We start from the raw sequence: 22,661 nt of genomic DNA on the forward strand, positions 1-22,661 counted from the left end.
GAAAGTGATAGGCCAACTAGCTCATTGCATAGCAGAGAGGCTGCATGTAGAAGAGGCACCTGAAATCTTTTTTGTTCTTTCAGAGTTCATCATCCAGCACCCACTGATGCAAATAGCTCTGAACTCACTGTGTGCATGAATCTACTTGCTATGTCCACGTATGTATTTTTTTGGCCACTTACCTGTAGAAAGATTATAAACAGAATAGAGGTTAAAAAAAAAAAGAACAGAGATGAAAACTAACTGAAGATCTTAAGGGCCCAGAGGATTAAAACAAATTAAAAAGCTCTACACAGCAAAGGAAACCATCAATAGAAGGAAGTGACAACCTACTGAATGGGAGAAGGTAATTTGCAAATGACATATCCAACAAAGGGTTTGTATCCAAAATATATAAAGAGCTTATACAACTCAACACCAAATACCCAAATAATCCAATTAAAAAATGGGCAGTAGACATGAACAGGCATTTCTCCAAAGAAGACAGCCAGATGGCCAACAGACACATGAAAAGATGCTCAACATTACTCATCATCAGGGAAATGCCAATCAAAACCACAATGAGCTATCACCTCACACCTGTCAGAATGGCCAAAATAAACACAAAAAACCAGTGTTGGTAAGGATGTGGAGAAAAAGGAAGCCTCTTGCCCTGTTGGTGGGAATACAAACTGGTAGAGCCACTCTGGAAAACCGAATGAAGATTCCTCAAAAAATTTAGAAATTGAAGTACACTATAATCCAGTAATCACACTACTGGGTATTTACCCAAAGAATGCAAAAACACTAATTCAAAATATATAGGCACCCCTATGTTTATCACAGCATTATTTACAATAGCCAACTTATGGAAGCGGCCCAACTAGCCATTTATAGATGAATGGATAAAGATGTGGTATATATACACAATGGAATATTACTCAGTCCTAAAAAAGAATGAAATCTTGCCATTTGCAATAACATGGATGGATCTAGAGGGTTATAATGCTAAGTGAAATAAGAGAACGAAAAATACCAGATGATTTTGCTTTAATGTGGAATTTAAGAAGCAAAACAGATGAACAAAGCAAAAAAGACAAACCAAGAAACAGACTTTTAACTATAGAGAACAAACTGGTGGTTATCGGAGGGGAGATGGGTGGGGGGGATGGATGAAACAGGTGATGGGGATTAAGAATGCACTTATGATGAGCACTGAGTAATGTATAGAATTGTTGATTCACTATACTGTACAACTGAATCTAATATAATAATGTGTATTAACTATACTGGAATTAAAATAAAAAACAATTCTGAGACCAATCCAAATAGTAAAAACTAAGAGAATTCTGCCCTCGGGTAAATGGAGGCCTAGAGGTTTAAATAAACTTGACCACGGTTGTAGTCATTATCTGACTTAAGACTAAAAGCCTAGATATAGCTTAGATATATATTTCAGAACCTCTCTGATTACTGCTCAAGGCAACTAGGTATACACTTATTAGTTTTAAGTGGCTTTCCTCCATGCTATTGTGGATCATTTAAACAAATTATCTGCAATGGCCAGCAAGATGGAGGCCCCTCAGGCCTCTCCTTTGGTGCTGGGCATGAAGAAAGTTCTCTGTGAAGCATGGACGATATCGTTACAAAGTTTATTGGAGAAAATATGGGTTTGTTCCAGCTGGAATGGGTGTTGTTTCTTTGGGATTGCCATTTCCCTGAGGGCTCAGTTAGGAATTTCCTTTTTAAGAAGCCTTTCCTGATTCCTAAGAGCTGTGTTAAGTATCTCTCCTTTTCATTGCACTGAGCACATTTTATTTAAAATAAGTCATTCGCATGGCTGCTCTTTTCTATTTGAGGATAAAATAGTAAAAGATATAAGTACAAAACTTAAATGGTTGATTTTGTCAGGGAAATTTGATTTAGAGAAATCCAAATAAAATAGAAAAAAGAAATCTATCATATTTTGCTTATATTTTTAAAAAAATTTAGAGCGAGAAAGCATGAGCTGGGGGAGGGGCAGAGGAAGAGCAAGAGAGAGAATCCCGAGCAGACTCCCTGCTGAGCACAGAGCCCGATGTGGGGCTCAATCCCAGGACCCTGAGATCGTGACCTGAGCTGAAATCAAGAGTCAGACGCTTAACCGACTGAGCCACCCAGGTGCTCCTGTTCTTTATGTTTTTAAGCTTCCTCCTCTCTTCTCTGGTCTTATTCAGAGAGTCTTAGAGACTGTATACATGTTCCCTGCACCCTCTCCCCTACCAGCCATTCATTTTTAAGAGACCTCTAAGTTACCAAACAATGTATTTGTAGGGACAAAATTCAATCAGTATTTTGTTTTTCATCACCATGTTATCAAATATTTTGAGAATATTTGTTGGGAAGAGAAAATAGGTGATTTCAGCAGCAATCAAGATTGGTTCCTCCAGGGAAGGAAAGATGGAGGCCAACACATTGCTTCCTTTTTGAGTTCTTTCATGGGGTTTTAAATAAGTTCTTGCTTTTGCTGAGTGACTTTAGTGGTGTAAGCTACAACTCCCTTCATGTATAGTTCCATTAAATTGTTCACAGCAATCAATCCTGGTAAGCTAGGCAGGACAGGGTCTTTAATTCCTGTCGTACAGATCAGCAAACTGAGGTCCCCAGAGTATCTTGTCCAAGGGCAGGCGAGCAGGCAGGCAGCTGCTGAGGAGTGGGGCTGATACTCAACTCTTAGTCTTCCTAAGGACTTCCAGGACTGGCTGCTATTGCAATCCAGACACCAAAATGAGCTCTCCAATTTGCCATAAGTTTACTAAATATTATGGTAGTATTATTGCACCAGGAACTGCTCAGAAAACCATACTACATAAATGAATGTCAAACCATTTTTTAATGGCTCTTCCTAAAGGTAGACAAGCTCTTTCCTCTAGAGCTGTGCAGGTGCTAAAGGCACATGCATAACAGAAATGACACTTGGTTTAGGGGGAACTCAATATGGCTGGATATAAAGCTGCATATGGTTTCAGTTCAAAGACTAACAGGAAAAATATTTTCTGAAAGTAGTTATAAAAGAAGAATACCATCTTGACCATCCTAAACGGAGTGTCTTAGCACAAGGGCTAAGCCAACTGCCCAGTGTATGTGTGAGTATGAGTGTACGTGTGTTTTTGTGGGCATATAAGGTCTGCCAAATTGTTGCCAGTGGTGCTAAGTACAAGAGTTACTGAGCAGTCACAGCGAGAGTTCCAGGGTTCTGCAGCTGGAAATGGTGCAGGTGCAGCTCTCTGGTCGCTGGCCCGCATTATTTTGCAATACTGCTGGCAGTAACCACTTTTAAATAGAAACATGATTGCACTTTATTTTAATATTTCTCCTTTCTATTTTTTACCCCTACTGTAAATCAGTCCTGTTCTGAGCACGAAGTCCTTGCCAAGGTTTCGGGTAACAGATTAAGCCCACTGGGCTGAGCCTGTTTTCAGTGCTTGGAAACACACTGAGTAAGTTCCCCACCGTTGGTAGAGCCCACATGACTGAGTGAGAACATATTAGGCACAGAAAACAAACTTTTCTTAGGCTTTTGTGGCATTTGGAGATGAACTGTTTCACAATTCCCAAAACCATGGGAGGGAGCAGACATATGTTCACTATGAGCAAATTAAGAACGGCCCCCTCTTCTGGTTTGCTCTCTTACCCTGTAGGTTCTGGGAGGATTCTATGCTACACAAAGTCCTCGGGAATCAAATAGGTCAGTCTTCAGAAGAATAATTGACGTAGCTTACCACTTAGGTAAAGCTTACTCTGTGACAGGTCATTCTGCTAAAGACTTTGCATATCTTGATTCATTTAATCTTCAACTCTATAGGGAAGGTACTGTTCTTTGTGTGTGTGTGTATACACACTTAGTTTTATTGTAACGGCAACTTGCACACTTTTTTTTTAAGATTTATTTATTTGACAGAGAGAGACACAGCGAGAGAGGGAACACAAGCAGGGGGAGTGGGAGAGGGAGAAGCAGGCTTCCCGTGGAGCAGAGAGCCCGATGCGGGGCTCGATCCCAGGACTCCAGAATCGTGACCTGAGCCGAAGCAAAGGCTTAACGACTGAGCCACCCAGGCGCCCCAACTTGTACACTTTTAATATTTAAAACAGCATCTTTCCTTTCCAGGGAAACCAAAAAAATTTAAAAATAGGAACAAAATTATAATAGAGGATGTCCATTCCACATAAGATCCCACAGGTTCTGTGGATTCTGCCATGGAGTGGCAGGGCTCAGATCATCATTCAGAGAGAGTTTTATTTTAAAAGTGTCATCTTAAACTGCAAGGATGGCCATTGAACTTCACAAATATGCCAAAATAGAAGCCATACCCACTTAATCCACCCAAACATCCCAAACCCACCCTTTGCTGACCTTCTATAACCCCATTTTTAAAAAGGTTTTTTTTTTTTTTTTTTTTTTTTTTTTTAAACGAGAAGGTAGGCAGGTACATTTTGGTAAATGCTAACTGTACATATTCATATAAAGACACAGTGTAATCTCTCCACACAGAGAAAGGAAAACCAGAATTCTATGCACTGCTACACAGGGACCTCACACTCTACAGCTTCTAGTGGACCTAGGGAGCAAAACCTTTTCCTTTTTTCCCCACAGAGCGTGGTGGTGTTGATTCCATAAAGTTTTTGTTGAGACAGGAAGAGATAAAAATTAATTTGGAACAGAAAGGGCTAGAAATTCTTTTTCCGTTGTATTCTGCTCAAGGTATTTTCCCTGAAATAAGTTGAGAATGATGTATAAAGGGAGAGAAAAGAGACTTCAAAAAACAGGGCAAATAAGCAGAAGAGGAAGAAAAAGAAAAGACAGCAACTTACTCCCAAGGACTGGAGAAAATTAAAAAAGGAAGGTTGGAATCTATCAGTGTTCCATTACTCATCCTCTGTTTCCTCCTCCTCTCCTTCCCCCCCCCCATCATCATCATCTTCACCTTCCTTCCTCATCTCCTCCTTCATCAGTATCTTCCCATCCTTATTCTTATAGGATTTTTCACATGGGAAAACTGAGGTACCAAGAAGTTACGTAATTTGTCCAAGGACACATAGTAAGTGGAGCAGCGGGGATTTGAACACCGAGAATCTAATGGTAGATCTTTGTTCTTAACCACTTGGCTATACACATTCCATTTTGGAAGCTTGAGGCTACATTTCATACCAAACCAAGATCAGCTGCCTGCCCCCTCTCTTCATGCCCTATTTGGGTGCACATCTGTCTCCCCACTTGGACTTTGAGCTGCTTAAGTGTAAGGAAGAGTTTTTTATTTTTTATTTTTATTTTATTTTTAATTTTTTTATTGTTATGTTAATCCCCATACATTACATCATTAGTTTTAGATATAGTGTTCCATGATTCATTGTTTGTGCATAACACCCAGTGCTCCATGCAGAACGTGCCCTCCTCAATACCCATCACCAGGCTAACCCATTCTCCCACCACCCTCCCCTCTAGAACCCTCAGTTTGTTTTTCAGAGTCCATCGTCTCTCATGGTTCTTCTCCCCCTCCGATTTCCCCCCCTAAGGAAGAGTTTTTTAATCTCAATATCTCTCCTTGCCATTTAAAACTGGACTTTTCTATAGTAAGTATTTCATAAGACACACAAAGCAGACATTTCAAGGGTTTGAGAAGATCATGCACCAAAATGTTCGATAATACGGTAGAAGACCAAAATAATGAGATTTCTTTTAAAGGCTTAAAATGCAGTAAATTCAGCATAAAGAGAATTATCCAGTGTGTCAATTTGTAACATTTTCCCACAGGACCAGGGCTCATGTAAAGTTTCTTGCCTGGTCTTAGACTTAATTGAAGTCTCCATTCTTTGTAAGACAAATACAAGCACATTGTTTCTATGCAGGAGGAAGCATCCTTAGCAATTTTCCTTGGTGTTGGACAAGAGAATCCTTGTTTTTTGTTCTTGTTTTTGTTTTAATTATTTATTTAAATTCAGTTAATTAACATATAGTGTATTTGTTCAGAGGTAGAGGTCAGTGATTTCTCAGTCTTATATAACACCCAGGGCTCATTCCATCACATAGCCTCCTTAATGCCCATCACCCTGTTACCTCATCCCCTGACCCTCTCCCCTCCAGCAACCCTCAGTTTGTTTCGTACTAAAGAGTCTCTTATGGTTTGTCTCCGTCTCTGATTTCATCATTTTATTTTTTCTTCTCTTCCCCTATGATCGTATGTTTTGTTTCTTAAATTCCACATATGAGTGAGATCATATGATAATTGTCTTTCTCTGATTGACTAATTCCACTTAGCATAATGCCCTCTAGTTCCATCCACATCATTGCAAATGGCAAGATTTCATTTTTTGATGGCTGAGTAGTATTCCATTGTGTGTGTGTGTGTGTGTGTGTGTGTGTGTGTGTGTGTGTATACCACAACTTCTTCATTCATCTGTTGATCAATCCTTGTTTTTGAAATAATCCCTATCCTCAGCTAGTTCTTTAGGTGTGTGGCTTTGCCCTATAACTACATCTTTACTTAGTTTTTTAGAACACTTATTATAAGCCCAGGCAACCCATCACTGACAGGATATTTAACATAACAGTTCTTGCTCCTGGACACTGTTTTCCTATTGACTGTAGCTCTTTGGTCCTATGAGGAGGTCATCAGGCTTGCCTTTTGCTTGTAAGCCATTTGAGATGCCAAACTTTGTTTAAAGCCCGTTTCTGTCATCTTTGCATAAAGTTTTATAATTGTAAAGTACTCGTCTAAAAAGTAAAGGTTAAACATGGAAAGTTTTCCTTAAGAATGTAGAAGCAAAGCAGTGAATCAGGAGTTAAAAATTAGTGATTTTAGGGGCTCCTTGGATGGCTCAGTCGGTTGGGCGTCTGCCTTCAGCTCGGGTCATGATCCCAGGGTCCTGGGATCGAGCCCCACGTCGGGCTCCCTGCTGAGCAGGGAGCCTATTTCTCCCTCTCTCTCTGCTGCTCCCCTGGTGGGTGCTCTCTCTCTGTGTCAAATAAATGAATAAAATCTTTAAAAAAATTAGTGATTTTAGTCCCACATTTTCCAGTGATTATGTGACTGAGTGACCCTGAAGAGATCAAAATGATATGTTTCCTTAATAAAAGGAGAGAGTGGAATTAGAGAATATCTTTTCAATTTTCTTTTAATCTAGTCTCCAGATGATAAGGAGACCCTCTTCCCTGCACCTGCATCACCACCACTTTCCATCAGATCTTAAATGAAACTAGATCAGAAAATGAAACTTTGGTCTCCTTTTATAAGTGAAGAATGAAAGCCTTGCAAGCTGAATGTTTTGATGAAACTTTCAGGAAGGAGTTTCACATGTGCAAATTTGCCATTTGGATTTTGGATTTTAGAGCACGGGAAGTTGACCTAAGAATTAGAAGTTATTAGAAGGTTTCTTCCTGGGGCACCTGGATGGCTTAGTCAGTTAAGCTTTTGACTCTTGGTTTCGGCTCAGGCTGTGATCTCAGGGTCATGAGATCAAGCTCACATTGGGCTCCACACTCAGCAGGGAGTCTGCTAGAGATTCTCTCTCCCTCTTCATCTGCCCCTCCTGCTCTCTCTCTAGCTCTCAAATCTTAAAAAGGTTTCTTCCTCCATAGGTGACTTTTTGAATGATCTCAAGAATCCATGCTTATGGTCGCTAGGGATCCTTCTAACTCTGTTTCTTTGAAGCTGTATTAATACTACTCTCACTCTATCTTGGAAACTGACGCTGTTTACCTTCACATGTTGTTCTTCACTTGCTAATCAAAGCATGACTGTAGCCCAGCACCATGAGCATCTCCTGGGAACATGTTAGAAACTCAGACCTACCAAATCAGAAATAAAGTTTATCAAGACCTGCAGATGATTTGGGTGCATATTAATGTTTGAGATGCACAGCTTCAAATCACTGAGATTGTTGTAAGTTCCTTTCAAAATCTCAGTGTTCTGTTTAATGTGGTGCTACCTGAATCGAAGTGTATTGGTATACAGTTGACCCTTGAACAACAGTGGGGTTCGGTGTACTATCCACCCCCCACACACGATCGAAAATCTGTATATAACTTTTGAGTCCCCCAAACAACTGATAGCCTGTTTTAACCAGAAGCCACAGAATACCATAGACAGTTGATTATCACATATTTTGCATGTTATATGTATTATATACTATATTCTTACAGTAAAGTAAGCTAGAGAAGAATGCTATGAAGATCATAAGGAAGAGAAAATACATTTACAGAATTGTACTGTATTGAAAATAAATCTGCATATAAGCAGACCAGCAGAGTTCAAACCTGCATTGCTCAAATGCCAAATGTACTAGAAACTCAGATCCTTGGGTTTAATTCCACCACTAAAACAGAGTATGCGTGATAGTGGAGAGAGGTTATAGCATTATTTTCAACACATAGTAGGATGCTGATTTCTCAAGTCAGCACATGCTCTCTGCAAAATTTGGGCTCTGATGCATTAGGAATTAATTGACTCAAGCTGCACATAGAGACCTCCGAGAAGGTGGAACTGTGAAGGCCATCTGTGTGCATGAGGCCAATAACATGAGCCAATGCTTTGCAGGGAAGGTTAGAGTTGAAGAACCATTTAAAATTTATGTGGCAATTAAGAGCCATTATCACCCCTCCCCCCATGTTGTAAAACATTTGATTGTTTATCAGCTAACCTTGTAGGACATTATTACATTCCCTCTCTTGTGAACCATAGGGTGTGTTTTGACTCCTCTGCTAAATGAGGAAAGAGCAATGGAAAAGCTGCTCTTTAGCAGATGGGGTCTTTTCTTTGGTGTCCTCCTGCTTCTAGTTCCAGATTTATCTTTCTTTTGCTTTCTTATCTTTACTATGTCAGATGCTCAGTGTCTCTCGGTGCTCCTGAGCCCTGAACCTAGCTGTCCAGTGCTTGGTGTGTATTTTTTTCTCTCCTGCCCCTTATCTTCCTCCATTCCTAAAACCTGCCCTCTCTCTTCTCCCAAATTGTGTCATGATAAATGATTTGAAAGGCTTGAGGATCTCTTTTCTCTGGAATGACTAAATTTTAGCAACAGTAGCAACAAAATCCTGTCTTTCTCCAAGTAATCGTCTTTGCTGGGGTCTTTCAGACATCAGTGTGGGTGAGTGGAGGAGACAACACCATGTTATTTCAAATGCCTCTGACTCTCTTTGCCTGGGTATTACCCCTTTGTACTCAGCCTGTGGGTCCGATCTAGCCATGTAGAGGATGGGAAGCTAGCTTTGTCACAACTACACTGGAAGGCACTGGAAGTAAAAGGAACATTATGTTTATATTGAAGATGGTCGCTGGAGGACATTGGACTTGTGTCCTTGGACCATACTTTGAACACTAAGGGCATTAAGCAGAGTCAGCAGATTGGGACGCCTGGGTGGCTCAGTTGGTTAAGCGACTGCCTTCAGCTCAGGTCATGATCCCGGGGTCCTGGGATGGAGCCCTGCATCAGGCTCCCTGCTCCTTGGGGAGCCTGCTTCTCCCTCTCCCTCTGCCTGCTGCACCCCTGCTTGTGCTCTCTCTCTGTCAAATAAATAAATAAAATCTTTTTTTTAAAAAAAAGCAGAGTCAGCAGATAGACCTTGGTGGGGAAGTTGGCCTCCCAGGAAACTGGTGAATGAGGCTGAGAAGCAGTTCAGAGCCCGTGGGAATGGACTCTGTTGCTCTTCTGACCACTGCTGAGCTTGGCTTGAGGATCAGGAATGAGGTGAATGTTCATTATTTCCATTAATGACCTAGAGATGATTGGGGTATGCTTGTTTCTGTTTTCCTCTTTCATCCACAGCAGGAAAGGGGCTCTTGGATCTGACCGCATCCTACCTTGTGTGGGCAGCACATTAACATGTCCCACGCCCTTACAGGGACTCGGGGGTTCTAGAGACAGGCTGCACCTGCCTCCACTCCTTATGGCCACGTTGCCTCCAGGACCTTGGGTAGGGTGACTGGGATCTTAATCTGATCACACTGTGGAGCTGTCTTTGTGGCTTCTGCCTGCTGATCTGTGGTTCTTGGGAGAAGACAACTCTTTAGCCATGTGTGTGACAAATTTCCCAAATGTCCACAGAGTTAAAAGATAGCTGACGTTTATAGAACATTTCTACTATATTGAGTAATGTCTGAATTACTTGACATAGGCACCGTATGGTAAGTGCTGCCTTCCCCATTTGACAACTCAAGAAACAGATTGACAACCTTGCCTGGAACCAACGGGCATGGTCAGGTTGTTCTCCTCGGCTAGGTGGTTTCTGCCCTTAGTCCGTGCCCTAAACCTCTCATGCCAGTGCATGATTTAATATACCCTCTCTCTGCTGGTGTAGAATGTTTCCTTCCAATTATGCTAGTTACATTAACATATTACAACAAAAATTCTCAGTCCACATATTTCAGCTCTCTTCAGAAGCAGTCCTCCTCCGGGTCCTTACCTGCCCATCTCTGGACACTTCTGTAGGTCTGAAAAGGATCGAGAAAGTGGCCTTATGACATCAGGAACCCTCTCCTTGCTCATTTTTATAAGCAGTTACACCCTTCATTCAAGGCTAATAAAGTAAATATAGTTTATTTTAAACGGTTCATTGGGCTTGAGGACTACTTGAATATTTTTACGGGATACACTTTATAATTAACAAATTTGGAGAAAATAAAGACTGCATTTCCCAGTCAACAAATATTTGAGTTTCTACCTTTTTTTTTTTTTTTTTTTTTTTTTTTTGGTAAGACCCTGTGTTGGGAGCTGTGAGGCATGTGATACCGGTCCAAAGTTCTGTGACCAGGTGCGATGGTTAATTTTATGTGTCAACTTGACTGGGCCACAGGTGTGTCTGAGGGTGTTTCTGCATGAGATTAACATTTGAATTGGTAGGCTGAATGAAGTCAATTGCACACCCCCTAATGTAGTTGGGCCTTACTCAGTCAGTTGAAGATCTGCCTGCTTTGGACTGGGACATCAGTCTTTTCCTGTCTTTGGATTTGAATTGAAAACCGAAACACTGGTTCTTCATGGGTCTCAAGGCTGATGGCTTTTGGACTGGAACTCCACTATCAGCTTTTGGGGTCTCCAGCTTGCCAACTGCAGATCTTGGGACTTCTCAGCCTCCAGAATCATGAGCCAATAAATTGGCTGGGCAATAAATTTCTTTATATATCTCTCTGGAGAACCCTTGCTAATATGCCAGGTGATTCCAAACACACCCTTCAGACTCAGTTTTATTGGAAAATAATCGACAAACATCACTATACAAATTAAGGTGTATAGCATGTTGGTTAGATTTACATATTTTATGCAATGATTACTGCCATGGGTTTAGTTCACATCAATCATCTTTTATAGATACAACAAAAGGAAAAGAAAAATTTTCCTTGTGATGAGAATTTAGGATTTCCTCCGTTAACAACTTTGCTATATACCTCGTAACAGTGTTAATATGATCATCATGTTGTACATGATATCCCTGGTGCTTATTTGTCTTAGAACTGGAAGCTTGTACCTTTTTTTTCTTTTTAAATATTTTATTTATTTATTTTAGAGAACGAGTGCACATGAGCAGAGGGAGGAGCAGAGAGAGAGGGACAAGTAGACTCTGCACTGAGCACAGAGCCCTACACAGGGCTCGATCCCAGGACTCTGAGGTCATGATCTGAGCTGAAATCAAGAGTTGGACGCTTAACCAACTGAGCCACCCAGGCACCCCTGGAAGTTTATACCTTTTGACCACCTTCCTCCAATCCCCCTCCTCCCACCCACCACCTCTGGTAACCACAAGTCTGATTTCTTTGGTGTTTTTTTGTTTAGTTTTTCAAACACATCCCTTTCTGTGGGAAATCTCTATGCTTGGATTCTGTTTTCCAAGATAGATTAGCTAAATTCCAAATAGGTTTTGTTTAAGGAATCCTACAGAGATGAGTCATTGGATAAGTCAGACTGAGGAAAAGTACAATACCAATAATAATTGGACATACTTCAACCAGTACATTGGACAAGAACCTCTTCATGGCAATCTTTTTGTGAGAGTTGTAACATGTCTGAAAAGGGAAGACAGTATTTCCATTGTTCCCTGCACCTCAAAGGGGAGGAAGATGTTAAATGCCAAGTGCCAGGCCCCAGAGGAACAATCGCTGTTGACTAACTCATCACAGGGCCAAAATGTCTCTGGGTTGGGAAAGATGATTTCATGTGCTTCTGAGTGTGATCATGGCAGGGTTTCTCCATAAGAAACGAAGAAGGAAATGGCGTGTTTTCTTATGGGCCAGGAGGTTGATTTTTCTAATTAATGCAAGGCCCTTTGCTCCCTGAATCTTAAATCCCATTCTAATACCTTTTTTAGTTGAGTGGCATTCACGTGACATAATACTCACCATTTTTAAAGTGGACAATTGAGTGGCATTTAGTGCGTTCACAGTGTTGTGCAAACACTTCTGTCTAGTTCCAAATGCTTTCATCACCCCAGAAGGGGACCCCGAGCCTCTTAAGCAAATCCTTCTGGTTCCTCCCTCCTTCCCAAAGCCTAGAAACTCTACGGTAAATCTAATATGGTTTTAAAATAAAACTCTTTTTACAAGGAAAAACTAACAGAATAGAACACAAGTGACATAATTGAAGGAGTAAATTCACTTTATGGGTGATTTTTGGATATTTGTTGTGCATACTTGCAGAATTCTTGGGTAAAGGACTACCTATATGAATCCAGCACTTGCGAGATGGGATCTTGTGAGAATGTCTCAATAATGGCAAGCCAGGAGGGCTTTAGTGGAAGCAATTCTGGTAGGTCCTCCTAAGGACTGCCTCCACAGGGAGCAGTGCCCTTGGGGCACCTTCTTGGCCACACACTGGCCGCCAGTCAAGTCAGCATGCTGCACACAAGGTTCAGTGTGGAACCCCAGAACTTCCTAGCTGCTTGGCTTTTGGTTAGTACAGACTGAGAAAGCTGGTGGTGGGTTCTGTATGAGGACTGTTTTCTATTTCTGACAGTCTTCTCATGGTCTTTTTTCTCCTTAGCCATCAGATATCATAGCTGAGTTTTTGGTCAACGATTGGTCTCTCTCTTCTCAGTTTTAAATATTCTATTCAAAACAATCAGGAATTTACAGAAAGTCACAGGCCTTTGAATATATGTGGATGCATTTCAGCTCTATTTTCCAAGCTGAGGCAGTTGGGAATAGATGGGGGTGCCTTTTATCTGCCCTGTTTCACACCCCAAGAGTTAGGGGCAGTTTATGGTGAGGGATGATTTTCAAAGAACAAGAAGGAAGGGGTTCTTGGGAAGTGGGAAGTGCTCACTCTAGAAAACTGTTTCTTGAAGTTTAGGGAAGGGAGCAAGAGTTCTTCATGGGCCTGTGGGATGGCTATTTAAGGGGTGTGCTTTGTAACTCTTGACTCTCTTCACAGATTTATTTATTATTATTTTTAAAGATTTTATTTACTTGAGAGAGAGAGATAAAACATGAACGAGCAGGTGGGGGGTGGAGAGGGAGAAGCAGGCTCCTCGCTGAGCAGGGAGCCCAACATGGGGCTTGATCCCAGGACCCTGAGATAGTGACCTGAGCCGAAGGCAGATGCTTAACTGACTGACCCACCCAGGCACCCCTCTCTTCACATATTTATATACATGAAAATACACCCACCTCTCAGAGAAGGGATTCCTGCCTTACCGGGCTGGGCACATTATACCCTCTGCATCTCAAGAGTGTGCTTTTCACACAGAGGATTGTTAGGGGATTCTTCTCCAAATTACCAACTTCTTTCTTTTCCCATGCCTAAAACTATAAGAAATGGGATTTGAAAATGATTATAGGTATTTATAGTCAATTTCTAACCAAATGAAATCTCCTTGTAATTTCTTTTAGGGTATTTTGGTTCTGTTCTCAACAAAGAGTAAGGTAAGTGGTCCTTCTTCCTTACCAGCCATTTAGACATAAGAAGATGGAAATAATTTCCTTTGAGGTCTTTTATCAGCATAGCCTAACCAGTAAGGATGAAAACAGCATCACTTCACTCACTGAGCTGTTAAGGCCAATCAGGTGTTGGCTCACTCTTAGTGGATTGTCAGCTGTAACTTAAAAAAGTCTTCTTTCATGTATATTGATGATAATATCCCTGGTTTTTCCATGGTATAGTACAGTTTACAAAATATTGTCATATATTTCATTGGATAGCCACGGTAATCCTGAGGCAAGAAGTGTGCGTGTTTTTAAATGCGTCTTACCAACAAGGAAACAAAGAATCAGACTCCATCAGCATTACCAACACATCCAGGGCTAGAAGGACACAAGCTTTCGGAGGCTTTTTGTTTGTTTGTTTGTTTGTTTTTGTATCATAAATCCATTTTGGGAAACTCTAGTCCAAGTTAGATCCCCCCAACTTGTGCATTTAATTTTCTGGAAGTAAATGAAATTTTACTAGGTTTTAATGACAATCATTTTGCAAGGAGATGATATCAAGAAAACCAGGTCTCTGTCTCTACTCTTCTTTCTCATGCTATTTCCCAAGATTATAAGATCGCAACAAAGGTAGTGTCCTACTTCTAGGAGTCCTTTCCTTTCCTTTTTTTCTTTTTTTTTTTTTAAAATCTGGGCACCTGAATTTATTTAAATTCCTGATGTACTCATTTTAATTTCCCCCCTCCTTTCATGTTTTGATTTTTGCCCATCCAGATTTGTTCCTGACGTTATTTTTTATGTTTTAATTTTTTTGTTCCCGAGTTTAAAGGTAAAATCTGTGCTAAAGGAACCAGCCATGATGCACCTCTTTCCAAATGCCTGTGTACCTGCAGTTTCACTTTTCTCTCCTTTTCCCCTTCATTCCCATCCTTGACTTGCTTCCACCATCACATTCATGGCTTTTCACACACTCGTGTACCTTCTTCCCATTCAGTGTCTAGTTATAACACCTACCTGCATTCAAATGTGACAACATACAAGATATGTTATGATAAATCATTTACACAGGAAAAAGACACAGCTTTAAGGATTTCAGGGTCATTAGATCGCACATTTCTGTTATTAGATGAAACACAAGATGGAGTGTTTTAAGTCTCATTTTAAAAATCGCTTGATGTAATTTGGAAAAAATGGAACATGAAAGTCATCTAACATGTTTAGAAGGTCATTTGTGGGAAAAACATTCACTGGATTTGGAGGCTGAAGATAGATATGAGAGAACAAAAGGATATAATTTCAGGCATTTGGATTTAAACTTTGGATTCTAAATTTGGGGTGAAACTGAAGGCTTTCAGGTTTGTTTTGGCTCTAGAAAGGCTCAGTTTTGCAGAGTCATTATTATTATTATTATTATTATTATCTGCCCCTCACTTCTACATCCCTTACGAGGAGAAGAGTGGAGAATTTTGGTATGTTCTTACCTGGGCTGCCAAATAATTTAGGGAAAAACATAAATTCCTCAGAAAACAATTAATGCATTTGCGTTAAGGGAGGATATTTGGCATGAGTCCCTACGAAAAATTGAGGACACTAAACTTTCCATAGATAAATGTCTGCTACCAACAGTCAAGACTTGTGGTTACATAAAACACCTCAACTAAGTTCTTATGTGGAATATTGCATTCCTTTTCAATTAGCCCATGTAGTTTCTTATTGTTTTGTTTAATGTGGCTGGCAAGTGGTAGAGAGGTCTTAAAATCAAACTATACACCATTTGAAAATTATTTTCTATTATAAATCTGCTTTATGACACATATACTTTACCACGTAGGTGTGGTTTGACCAGCTTAAATGCTTCACATATTCCCTAGAGTATTCAGAGCAAATGTTGAGACAGGGCTCCCATCTGTGTCCTTTTTCAGAGGTAAGGAAGGGACTGCATGCTGACACAGGAATGGATTTAATTCTCTGAAATACTTGTACCACGCATCTCTACCCAGAGCTTACAATGGACTTGACATCTCTGTTAAAGAAAGGAAGTCAAAATGTAACAAACTGAAAACAAATGATAATGGCAAAGAATGATACTCGTGAAGAAAACGAAGCTCTATTTTGACTTCTTATAAAAAAACTGTTCTCCTGAAACAAATCTGGAGAAGATGTGTGATAGCATCCTTGAAGGTTTGGTGGCTGTCCCTGCGTCCCTTGTCCCAGGTCAAGAGTGCAGGCTCTTGGAAGACCCGGAGTAAGGAGGATGGTGCAGACAGCCCTGTGACCACCAAACAGCCTTGATATTAGGGTGTATAGTGTGTACTCCGACTTTTGCTTAATATGTTTTTTTTTTGTCTCAGGATTCTCCCCCCCCCGAGGAGAAAAGTCAAAATGCCACAGCCATGTAAACATAGGAAAAAAGCACACGTTAAATAAAACCCCTCATTCTGGGGAACATCTTGACCAGCTCCCAAGCCCCTGCTTCTCCATGATTCTGTGCATGATTCAAGTTTCCTCCAGCCTTCTCTGTCCCTCACCCCTGCCTCCGCCTGCGCCCCAAGCCCTTCCCCAGAACGTGGCAGAGCAGGGTCCTGCAGGACGTCCTCATTCCACCTGGAACGTGAGCAGATGTGCTTCACATCCTCTCTCTGCTCCCTCTGTCCCGCTCTTGCCCCAGATCTGTGCTCACAGGAGCTCACAGGCGGTTTGGTCTGCAAGCTGTCTGCTCCCTCGCCCTTTATCACAGGGACTCCTGCACTGCTCCTTCCAAGCGATGCTTGGAAGCCAGGTCGCTGGAGTGTGCAGTAAGTTGAATTGCCACTGTTTCCTGCTGTTCGTGTGATAGATAGTACCATAAAATGGATGTGATGTGGTTATTAGGCTGTGATTCGGTTCATACTGAGCTGTATTGATTGGTGTTGGTTCAGTGCTTGCTACGCATTTTATCAATTGACCTTCCAGATTATATCCTGCCGTTCCTTCTTTTACCTCTAATTCTACTTTATCTCCAGTTTTGCGGCTCCTAATTTTCTTTTGCTTGATTTCTCCCAGTATTTCTTTAGTTTTCTATTACCCAGAAAGGCTTTTTCTAATGAAACCATATTTTCCCTCCTCGCCATGCTTATTTACTTATTTATTTATTTAGCCGGGTTGGCCTCCGTTATTCTGGCCTATCGCTTTTGTCCTTTGAGTGTCCAACTTCTAAAATATCTCTGACCGCACACAGAAGAACTTTTCCAGAACTTTCCAGTCTCTGACTGTCGGAGCTGCAGCAGAGAAGGATTTGCTTGCTTCGATCTGTAACTGAGAACAACAGGGCACACAAGGAAGGAAGGGCCCCGAGTTCTAGTTTTCATTATTCTCCGTAACAAACGTTTGGAGTTCTTCTCGAAGTGATGCTTTCTGCTTTTGAAGTTCTTTCTTTCCTCTCTCTCTCTCTCTTTTGTTTTTATTTGCCTAGTGAATATTCTGGCATGTTCTTTTCCTTCAAATGTTTACATAAAAACATTAGATAATTAAAGATGGATGTGGAAAGTAGGAACTTTGGCTGCAGAGGAGGGGACCGGGGGTGAACAAGAGGGGATGGGTAGAGGACGGAAGGTGGAAAAGGAGGGAAAATGTCAAGAAAAGAAGAAAAAAGGCAAAGCTATTTGTGGAGGTGGGGTGCAGAGACACACGTGCTTCCTGTGTAGGAGGTTGACGGGTTTGTTTTAGGAATGGTGACACAGAGACAGAGAGAAGGTAAGAGGCCAGTGCGCAGGGGATGAGGGGACGGCCTGGCAATGTTGGAAAAGTTAGACGAACCTATTTGTATAGATTGCAAACCTGTCAGGGAACGTAAATGTTTAATAAACTGCCGAGCACCTTGTCAACTACCCTATCATTAATAATTATAGACATTCTTGTAAAAAATCACAGAAAAATCTGTGTACTTTGAGCAGCAATGTTGTGACACTGAAATACCTTTGATCAGCAATTTCCCAAGGGTTTGGTTCTTACGTGCATTGCTTTTATTTCCCACAGAAGCAGGAGTGAAATAAAATTTATAACCGTTTGTTTCCTCTAATATGAAGCAGACGTTGTTTGGCTATTTTGTGTGAAAGGACCTGATATTTTTAATGGCTGTTTTTGTGTCCTAAGAATCACTTTGGTTGTGCAAAGTAATTAGCATCTGAATGCTTTTTATTAGTGCAACTGTATCTTTGGAAGTCCCTTATCTGCTTATCTGAAATTAATTTCTGAGTCAAAATTGCTGAGAACCAACCTCAACAGAATGGGTGAGGAGTGCATGCCATGCAGCTGAAGGGTGTTTTCTTCCTAAGGAAGCACCTTTTAAGACACACTCATCTACGAACAAGGCCGTGTGTCCTGTGTCTCTAGCACAATTCCGTACGTGCACAGAGCTTCATTTTTTTTCCAATGATCATTCCAACTCCATGTGTAAAAACATATATAACTTTATATTCTTTCATGATTCCCTGTGAAGTGGTTAAGAGTCCCTATCTTATTGAGAGATCTTTAACTTCCTGTCTCTCTGAGGATTTCATGTCAAGGGACCCAGATGGGGAGCTGGGACACCATTGGATGGAGGTATTTTCTAGGGTTTTTTTTTGGGAGTTAGGAGAATCATTGGGCTCTGCAGGTCCAGAACACCTTCTCAGTGCTCTCCTGCTGGGGACAGCTGTGGTTAGAGGTCTGCTGTAAGGGACTTTCTTGACCTGGGCCCTTGACCAGCCACTTATTTGGTACTTTCCTTTCATTCCATGGGCCTGGAGGTCATGATTCATTCTCTCTACCTCCTTCTTCCAGTTAACACCTCATGAAAAGAATGGGGTGGCACCAACTTTTTCCTGTTTGCTTACAACTGCGCTCAGCTATTGTATACTTTTGTCAATTTGAAGAACTTTTTCATGCCTTTTAAATCATTCCCTTTTAGTATTGGCCCTAATGACAAAAATAACCTCTTTTTGCCTTTGGAACTGCAGGCAAACAATCTTTCCTAACCTGTGGGTACAGATGCAAGATTGTTTTTTTTCCCCAGTTCACTGAGCTATAATTGATATGTAACATATGAGTCCAATGTGTACAACATAATGATTTGATCTATGTATTTATTGCAAATTTCATATTGTTGAACTTGACAGTTTGTCATTAGATCTGGTTATGGAGAGCTGAGGCTTAGTAAAAAAATAGTTCGGGGGCATCGAGGCTGTGCCCCCTCATGCAAAAGTCCCCTGAAAGGACCAGATCATAGAAAAGCTGCACCTTGAGAAGGTACCTATGGATTTACCAAAACACTCAGTGAGGAACTTCGGACTTCAGAGAATGGCTTGTTTTCACTCAGTCTGGGAGGAGGGGGTTTGGGGAGTAGGCCATTGAGGAAGGTTAGAGGATATTCATTAATGAGGACCGCCAGGTTTTTCCTTTCTTAAACTCCCACTCCACATTCAACAATGAGAATCAACTCTGCTCAATAGCATGTGGGTGGTAGCTCAACAGTTACCTCCTTTGTTCAAAGTTCTCTGAGGATGTGCAGGCAAACTGAACATCCTTCTGATGGCCACTTTCCACTCATTTTAATCACAAGAAAGTTGATCTTGCTGGGAATTCTGGAACTAGACCACCATGTGGGTTCTTTCTTGCCTTTATAACCAAAGTCCTCAGGTGAATGTGTGAGCAGGAGACTAAGAAATGTTGTGAAGACCAGGGGGGCTATGTTCTCAAACTGTGGCTTCTTTCACTTACATTTTCTTGTTGGGCACTGTGGTGATTAAAATTAAATTTGCTCAGAGTTATTTTGCGGCAAGGGGAGAATGCTAGTGGAAGTCTGACTATTGCTTGCTTTATAGTTGGTCCCATATTCCAAGATATTAGAATCCTTGGAAGAATAATAGTTAAGAGGCAAATAAAAGAGATTTATATTTTCTTTTGGTAGTATTGGTATTACATTGCTATTTTTCTTTTACTTCAAAATTGTGTATTTTTAAATAAGTGATAACATGATTGCTGGTTAATGCATTTTGATTGCTGAGATAAATATTCCTTATAATGTGATGGGAGGACTGTTACTTACTCCAAATATGATATCACAACACTGAAATGATGAGCGGGAATCCATACTAAGGAAGCTGGCACATGCAATTCTAGAAAGAAAGGACACAGATAATAGGCTGAATTCTGTTCAAACCTACATTCTGAGACTTTAGGCCAGAACCATCTTTAGTAGATATGAGGTGGAGTCAATAGTAGGATTCAGTATCTTTTCTTGAAATGACTGTATTTTGGCCTTGTATATGACGTCCTTCTTGTTGGTAGCTGAAAATTATGTTTACAAGCTAAGTTCACTCCATGCCATGGCTCAAACACATTGATAAAGAGCATCTTAATTGTTTAAAAACTACAGTGTTTTCCAAGGAGTTGTGGTAGAGTTTCTTAGGCTTCTCTCTAAGAAAAATCTGACAGTGCTTCTCACACTGCTTTTGACTTTTAAATTTTAAAGTAATTATAACATCAAGTATTGTGATAGTCAATTTTATGTGTAACTTGGCTGGGCCATTGTGCCCAGATTTTTGGCAAACATTATTCTAGATGTTTCTATGAAGAAGTTTTTGGATGAGATCAACATTTAAATTGGTGGACTTTGAGTGAGGGGGATTACCCTCTGTAATGTGGGCGGGCCTCATGCAATCAGTTGAAGGCATTAATAGAAGTAAGACTGAGGGGTGCCTGGCTGGCTCAATTGATAGAACATGTGCCTCTTGATCTCAGGGTCATGAGTTTAAGCCCCATGTTGGGCATGACGTCTATTTAAAAAAAGAAAAAAAAAAAGGAAAAAATAGAACAGAAGTAAGACTGAACTCCAACCAATCCTGCCAGCAGATTGCCTTTGGTTTCAGATTGCAACTCTTTTTTTTTTTTTTTTTAATTTTATTATGTTATGTTGGTCACCATACAATACGTCATTGGTTTTTGATGTGGTGATCCACGATCCATTGTTTTCGTATAACACCCAGTGCTCCATGCAGTATGTGCCCTTCTTAATACCCATCACCGGGCTAACCAATCCTCCCTCCCCCCTCCCCTCTAAAACCCTGTTTGTTTCTCAGAGTCCATAGTCTCTCATGGTTCATCTCTCCCTCCAATTCCCCCTGCCCATTTTTCCCTTCCTTCTCCTAATGTCCTCCATGCTATTCCTTATGTTCCACAAATAAGTGAAACCATACGATAATTGACTTTCTCTGCTTGACTTATTTCACTTAGCATAATCTCCTCCATCCATGTTGATGTAAAAGTTGGGTATTCATCCTTTCTAATGGCTGAGTAATATTTCATTGCAGATATGGACCACATCTTCTTTATCCATTCATCAGTTGAAGGGCATCTCGGCTCTTTCCACAGTTTGGCTATTGCGGACATTGCTGCTATGAACATTGGGATGCATATGGCTCTTCTTTTCACTACATCTGTGTCTTTGGGGTAAATACCCGGTAGTGCAATTGCTGGGTCATAGGGTAGCTCTATTTTTAAATTTTTGAGGAACCTCCACACTGTTTTCCAAAGTGGCTGTACCAACTTGCATTCCCACCAACAGTGTAAGAGGGTTCCCCTTTCTCCACAACCTCTCTCACATTTGTTGTTTCTTTCCCTGTCCATTTTTGCCATTCTAACTGGTGTAAGGTGGTATCTCAATGTGGTTTTGATTTGGATTTTCCTGATGGCTAATGATGATGAACATTTTTTCATGTGTCTGTTAGCCATTTGTATGTCTTCTTCAGAGAAGTGTCTTTTCATATCTCCTGCCCACTTTTTGACTTGATTATTTGTTTTTTGGGTGTTGAGTTTGAGAAGTTCTTTATCGATCTTGGATACCAGCCCTTTATCTGTAGTGTCATTTGCAAATATCTTCTCCCATTCTGTGGGTTGCCTCTTTGTTTTGTTGACTGTTTCCTTTGCTGTGCAGAAGCTTTTTATCTTGATGAAGTCTCAAAAGTTCATTTTTGCTTTTGTTTCACTAGCTTTTGGAGATGTATCTTGAAAGAAGTTGCTGTGGGTGATGTCAAAGAGGTTACTGCCTATGTTCTCCTCTAGGATTTGGATGGATTCCTGTCTCACATTGAGGTCTTTCATCCACTTTGAGTTTATCTTTGTGAATGGTGTTAGAGAATGGTCGAGTTTCATTCTTCTGCATGTGGCTGTCCAATTTTCCCAGCACCATTTATTGAAGAGACGGTCTTTTTTCCATTGCATGTTTTTTCCTGCAAAGATTATTTGACCATAGAGTTGAGGGTCCGTATTTGGGTTCTCTATTCTGTTCCATTGGTCTATATGTCTGTTTTTGTGCCAGTACCATGCTGTCTTGGTGATCACGGCTTTGTAATATAGCTTGAAATTGGGCAATGTGATGCCTCCAGCTTTGTTTTTCTTTTTCAGCATTTCCTTGGCAATTCGGGGTCTTTTCTGATTCCATACAAATTTTAGGATTGTTTGTTCCAGCACTTTGAAAAATGTCATTGGAATTTTGATCAGAATGGCATTGAAGGTATAGATTGCTCTGGGTAGCATAGACATTTTAACAATGATTATTCTTCCGATCCATGAGCATGGAATATTTTCCCATCTTTTTGTGTCTTCTTCAATTTCTTTCATGAGTGTTTTGTAGTTCCTAGAGTATAGATCCTTTACCTCTTTGGTTAGGTTTATTCCGAGGTATCTTATGGTTTTTGGTGCTATTGTAAATGGAATCGTTCCTCTAATTTCTCTTTCTACAGTTGCGTTGTTAGTGTATAAGAAAGCAACTGATTTCTG

The sequence above is a fragment of the Phoca vitulina genome, unplaced genomic scaffold (assembly GCF_004348235.1).
Source record: "Phoca vitulina isolate PV1807 unplaced genomic scaffold, GSC_HSeal_1.0 scaffold31, whole genome shotgun sequence".
NCBI lineage: Eukaryota > Metazoa > Chordata > Mammalia > Carnivora > Phocidae > Phoca > Phoca vitulina.